Source organism: Panthera uncia (assembly GCF_023721935.1).
Source record: "Panthera uncia isolate 11264 chromosome A3 unlocalized genomic scaffold, Puncia_PCG_1.0 HiC_scaffold_12, whole genome shotgun sequence".
NCBI lineage: Eukaryota > Metazoa > Chordata > Mammalia > Carnivora > Felidae > Panthera > Panthera uncia.
In genome coordinates this window covers 1,050,954-1,057,404 of record NW_026057579.1, presented here as the reverse complement: position 1 = coordinate 1,057,404, position 6,451 = coordinate 1,050,954, and positions in this window count along the sequence as shown.

Sequence of the window (6,451 nt, the reverse complement as noted above, 5' to 3'; positions counted from 1 at the left end):
TCATAAGCTTTCTATAGTTTTCAGCATACAGATCTTTTACATCTTTGTAAACATAGTTTTTGATGATAGATGACTGACTATGTGATTTTGGCAAGTAACTTAGAAAGATTTCAAAGAATTGTGTGACATAGCTACAATAAAATTCCTTTCATTCCTATCTATGTATTATTTATATGTACATGTTTTCCCACTACCTATAGGATCAATGTTGAATAGGATCATTCTAATTATGAGTAATATATAAATGTATGAAATAATTTTTTAAAAAGCTTGGTCTCATCAAGATATATCACAAGTAATCAATATGTATTTTTTTAAATAAAGAATATCAGTCTCTTTTTTTTTTTAATGTTTTACTATTTATTTTTGGGAGAGAGAGACAGACACAGCATGATCAAGGAGGGGCAGAGAGAGGGAGACACAGAATCCGAATGAAGCAGGTTCCAGGCTCTGAGCCGTCAGCACAGAGCCCGACGTGGGGCTCGAACTCACGAACCGTGAGATCATGACCTGAGCCGGTCAGACGCTTAACTGACTGAGCCACGCAGGCGCCCCGTTAATAATCAATATTCATAATATGTTTATATATTTATGTTATTTTGATCAATTGTATGCTAACAATAATTGTAATGATGACTCAATCTAGAAGAATTTTTTTTAATTTAACGTCCTATATTTACATAAAAAATAAGTTTTTTTTTTAAATTAAGTTTTGATTGAACACATTTTTATTATTGCAAAGAAGTATCATAGAATGATCAGTAAAATGTTTTTAGGCATGATATGTGTTACATTATATTAAAATTTCATGGGAGAAATGAATGGATATATCAGTTCAAGAAAAAAAGGAATGTTGTTAATTTTCTCCCGTTAAAGTGGAATTTTTAGATGTATAACATGTAATTTTTAGATGGATGACAGTAAGAATCAGTCACTGAGGTATTAGGATTTTGTTGGATATGTTTATAAGTGATGTAGCAGTTTTCTTTTTATGTCAAACTTACAGTATTCCAGAAATGATAACCTTTGTAATTAACTATTTAAAATCACAAAAAATTTTAGATTTTAACCTAAAACATGTATGTTGGCAAAGGGGTGAAGTCATAGTTTTTCAGAATTCTTGTAGGTGGTTTGTATGCTAAAATATCAGAAGACCAATATCTTACAAGGATTAGGGCCCTGGAAGGGCCTTTTGGGGAAGGAATTGGACTCACTGCTCTAGAAATGAGGCCCATGATGGATGGTGCATCGAGTACATTACATACTTGGGACAAGGGTCTCATCCCCAAGGCTAGGAGGGCACCGAGGCTTAGTTCCTCTACTTGACATCTCTTCCAGGTGTTCCTGATGTGTTATATTTTATTTTACTTTATTTTTTGTTTCAGAGAGAGAACGAGTGGGGTAGAGAGACAGAAAGAGAGAGAGAGAGAGAGAGAGAGAGAGAGAGAGAGAATCCTAAGCAGGCTCTACCCTCAGCACAGAGCCCGATGTGGGGCTTCATCCCAGGACCCTGGGATCATGACCTGAGCCTAAATCAAGAGTCAGACACTCCACCTACTGAGCCATCCAGGCAGCCCAATGATATATTGTATTTTAAAGCCAAATACAGTGTGTAGATGCTCCTGTATGTATCTGGATTCCACACATCCCTCTGTTCCAGGGACTCATCCAAACTGAGCAGTCACACACAAACCATGTGGACCGTCTGGCTAGGTGATTCTTCAGGTTGACTTGCAGTGTCAGGATGCTCAGGTGGTGGCTAGGACTCCCTCATCTCACACTTCTGATCCCTGGCATATAAAGGATGTCATACCTTTTCTGTCTCTGAGGGCTGATGGGTTTGGGTGCCGGGATGGAGGTGAGGGGCTGGGGAGAAAGAGAAGCATTGGCCCCTTCAAACAGCCTGTGTGGAAGCTCAGGGCCAGGAAGAGGGTGGCTGAATACCAGTAACAACTGACACCTTGGTCCCCTGAGGGACCCAAGCACAGGCTTCACCTGGATCCCTCTAACTGCAGCTGCCTTATTTGCCAGAAGGTGAGATGTTTTCAGAGACTGGGAGACCCCTGATTTGAGAGAGTAGCCTAGGCCCCTGGCACCCTCCTTGTCTACCTTTCCTGGTCCGTGTGCCTCGTTTCATGGTTTCATGATTTGCTTTCCAAGAAGGATTTGAATTTTCATGATTATTTGTGGAAGCAAACAATCATACTTCTACAAATAAGAAACATACTGCTTTGGGACTTCCCAGGGGGAAAATCTGTTCACTTGGCTTGCTCCAAAGTGCCAATTTAGAAGTCAGGATCTGGGTGAGATGTGATAAGAACTGGGAGGAGGCTCTGACTTTGGTTCTGCATCCCTGAGTGGGCATCACACCAGTTCTCTAAGTCATTCTCACCCTGGCTTCCAGTTGAATCAGATGTTTGTGGATAATTCAGCAAGGCTGTCCAGGGGGATGAGGAATGTGGCAGGGAGCAGGTCTGCACAGAAGGCAGGCTGACTTATCCTTCCTTCACTGGAAGGACATTGTAGCAACCACCCACCCCCAACCTAGACAAGCTCCCACACACCACTGCATCACTTACCTTCCCCCCACTAGATACTTGCTTACTCCAGCCCAAGCATATAGGATAAGCCACACCCTAACTGTATGGACTCAAATTTATAAGCACTTGCCTCCCACTGTCTGGGTACATGGGATCTCCTTGAAAGCTGGTAGCTGGTAGGTGTGGTGTGTTACCTGCTGGAGGTGCAGACAAATCGACTTCCCAGCCCATTGTAAAGACTACCTACTTCCGTTATATTGCATGCGGTTGGTAGAGTGGGGGGAGGGTTCTGGTTCTGGGGAGGGATCAGATCAAATCATCTGATCCTTTCCACTTAGAAACAGGCTATTTCGGGGCTTCTTGGTGGCTTAGTGGGTTGAGCATCCATCCGGCTCTTGATTTCGGCTCAGGTCATGATCTTACAGTTTCTGGGATCAAGCCCTGTGGTGGGCTCTGTGCTGACACCTTGCAGCCTGCTTGGGATTCTCTCTCTTCCTCTCTGTCTTTGTCCCTCCCTTGCTTGCATGCTTGCATACAGTGCATGCATGCTGGCTCTCTCTCTCTCTCTCTCTCTCTCTCTCTCTCTCTCTCAAAAATAAATAAATAATGTTAAAAAGAATTAAGAGTTAGAAATAGGTTATTTTTCTTTTCCAGGATAAGAACACCTAGTGCAGAGAAAGGGAGAGCTCTTATCAGGGAAAGAACTTGGCTCCAAACCAGGAATAGAATAGCCCTTGGAGGGTCAATTTTAGTCTTTGGCTCAGTTCCGAGAATTGAAACCCATGTCTTTTGAACATTTTAATGCAGAGGATTGAAAAAAATTATGTAAGTAATCCACAAATACATTCTTCTTGTAAAAAATTCAAGCATAAAGCTAAAGTTCCTCTTAGCGACCTCCCCTCCTGCTCCACCCCCACCTTACCCTAACCCAAGTAACCACTATTTTTAGTCTAGTCAGTACCCTTCTAGAGTTCTCTGCCTTACATACTCTTAGAAGCACATGGTCATGCATTTTGGATGTGCAGTGCTTTTTTCTTTTATGTAAATAGTATCATCCTGTGCTAACAGTTTTGCAATTTGACTTTTCCTCTTGATGACTTGTCTGAATCTCTTTCCATTTCAGCACTATTAAAAATTTTTTTTAACTTAGCATGGTTTATTTAACCTTTTCCTTACCAGGGGGCATTTAGGTTGTTTCAACAAAGTTTACTTTGTTGAACTTTTTATAAACAATTCTAAAATAAACATCCTTGAAATTGTTTGGGGAAGGCACCAAACAGTGGAATTGCTGAGTCATAAGTCATGTTAAAAATAAATTAGACATGGGGCGGCTGGGTGGCTCAGTCGGTTAAGGGAGTGACTCTTGATTTTGGCTCAGGTCATGGTCTCAGCATTTGTGAGTGCCAGCTCTGCATGGGACTCTGCACTGGCAGTGCAGAGTGGCCTTGGAATTCTCTTTCCCTCTCTCTGCCCCTCCCCTACTCTCTCTCTCTCTCTCTCAAAATAAATAAATAAATATTAAAAAAATAAATTAGACATGGCCAAGTTTCTTTCCCAAATGGCTGTACCAATTTGCACTCATATAGTTGATTTGGAATCTGGCTTCCTCATGAGGTTCAATGGCTTCAAGTTTGTCATTCTTTCTGGCATGTTCTCCCTTTGGACCTGAGAGAGGTGGGTGGGATTGTATCAATCAACCAAGGAAAGGGGACAGTATCACTGCTGGGGATCCCAGGGGTACTTCTGCTTTCTTCCCTGAACTGGCCACCAGCCTCCCACCAGCTCTATCATGTACTGGGGAATGAGCACCATCCATGGACCAGCAGCCTGTCTCCTGCCAGCTCTATTATGTACTGAGAATGAGCACCACTTGGGTACCTTCCCATCCTTTGCACTGCAGTTATGAAGCAGACAGAGTTGGGAGAAGGAGCTATTGCCAGGTCATAGGGCCTCCATCTAGCTCCTGTGCCCTAGCTTGTTCTGCGAGTATTCTGAAGATGAGCAAACATTTCTAATAAATTTTATCTTGATAAATGAACAATGTCTTGCAATACGAGTCGTATGTGATGCCGAACATCACATGATCACAACTGAGCCAATGATTCTTCTCTCTCTCTCTCACTGAGGGATTGTGGATGATTGTCTCCCATGCTCAGATGCTCAGTCTCAGGCTGTGGTGTTTGGCAGAAATCAGTGATTTTTCAGAACGTTGGAAGGTGCCCACAGTTGGCATTAGTGCATTTTTTGTCCCTTCAAAGCACCTAGAGACAGTACTTTGCTTTTCCATCCAAGAGTAAGCTTAGGAAGGCTTTGCTTCATTCTAGGTCAGGCTGCCTGCAGATATAGACCCTTTCCTCTGCTGCTTTATTGCCAGTTACATTAAATACAATATATGACAAGAGTTTATTAATGCTATACTGTAGTCAACATATTGGTGTGGAATGCTTTGTGATTCTTTTATAGCTGCATTATTGAATGCATATAGAATGGCATTCTATTGTATCGATGTCTCATAATTCATTTAGCCAGGCTCCCATTGATAGACACTTGGGTTATTTCCAATCTTTTGCTTTTACAAGTGATGTGAAATGAGTAATTTTGATCATGTATCATTTCACATGGGTATATTTTCACCTGTAGGATAAATCCCCATGAATGAAATTGCTGGGCCAAAGGGGTTGTTTATTTGTATTTTCATAGTTATTATCAAATTTTCGTCTACATGAGTTGTACCAATTTATACTCCCACCTGTAGTATCTTAGAGTGGGGGTTTCCCCAGTCTTCCCAACAGGGTGTCTTGTTAAACTTTGATTTTTGGTAATCTGATAGGATAACACTGTTATCTCAAAGTACTGTTAATTCAATTTTCTTATAAGTTATGTTGAGCATGTTTTACTCTGTCCAAGATCTAATAGTATTTCCTTTTCTGTGGACTGCCTATTAATACATTGTTTTGTTAGATTTTTGCCTATTGTTTTGTTGGATTTATGTTCATGTTTTTTCTAATGCTTTTGAGGGAACTCTTTATATATTAAACAAATTATCCCTTTGTGTGAGATACAGTTGCAAGTATTTTTTCCCTAGGTTGTTTTGGTGTTTTGACTTTGCTTCTGGTGACTTCTGCAAATCTGAAAGTTTACTCTTTGCATCATTCATTCTTTATTCTTCACTCCATGCTTTTGATGATACTGGTCCCACTACTGAGAGTACCCTTTCCCTTCTTTTCTGTACAAGGAATCCTGCTCATTCTTTTAGGCTTGACTCATAGGTCGGTCCTCCTTGACCCTCTGTCCTTCACAGTGGATGTTGTCACTCCTCCTGGCTGCTCCTTTCATACTTTAGCTTACCTCTCTTTGCCAGGTTGCCTTATTTTTGCTTGTATATATCTGCCTCTCCTATCTAACTAGAAATGCCTTACCTGTCTTCTTTCTGTAGCTCTTAGTACATAGCATTTCCCTAATACATGTTTGTTGAATAAATGAATGGAGAAATTGTTGGTGGCTGTTACCACCAACCCTTCCTCCCTTACTTCAGCTGATCCTGTTCTTCAGATGAGACTTGTGTACCAAATATCCTTTTCTTGAAAAATGGAAATGAAGGGGAGGGATAGGGAGGCTTGTCTTTGCTGGCCGGTGATGTTCCTAGGTATTTTGCCACACTCAGAGATGAGGATTGGGCTTACAGCTTCCCAAGGAGAACTCTCATGGCCCCATTTATCTTTACTCTTCTGGATCAGATCCCAGAAAAGGCAATTACCACATAGAAAAAAAAATTTTTTTTTCAGTGAAATTTATTTCAGAATCATTGAAGCAGAGTGATCATACTTAATCATTCATAAATATTCCTCTGTAAACAATCTGAGCTTATACATTTTTCAGCCTTGGTGAAAGGACTTGGTATAAAGATGGCA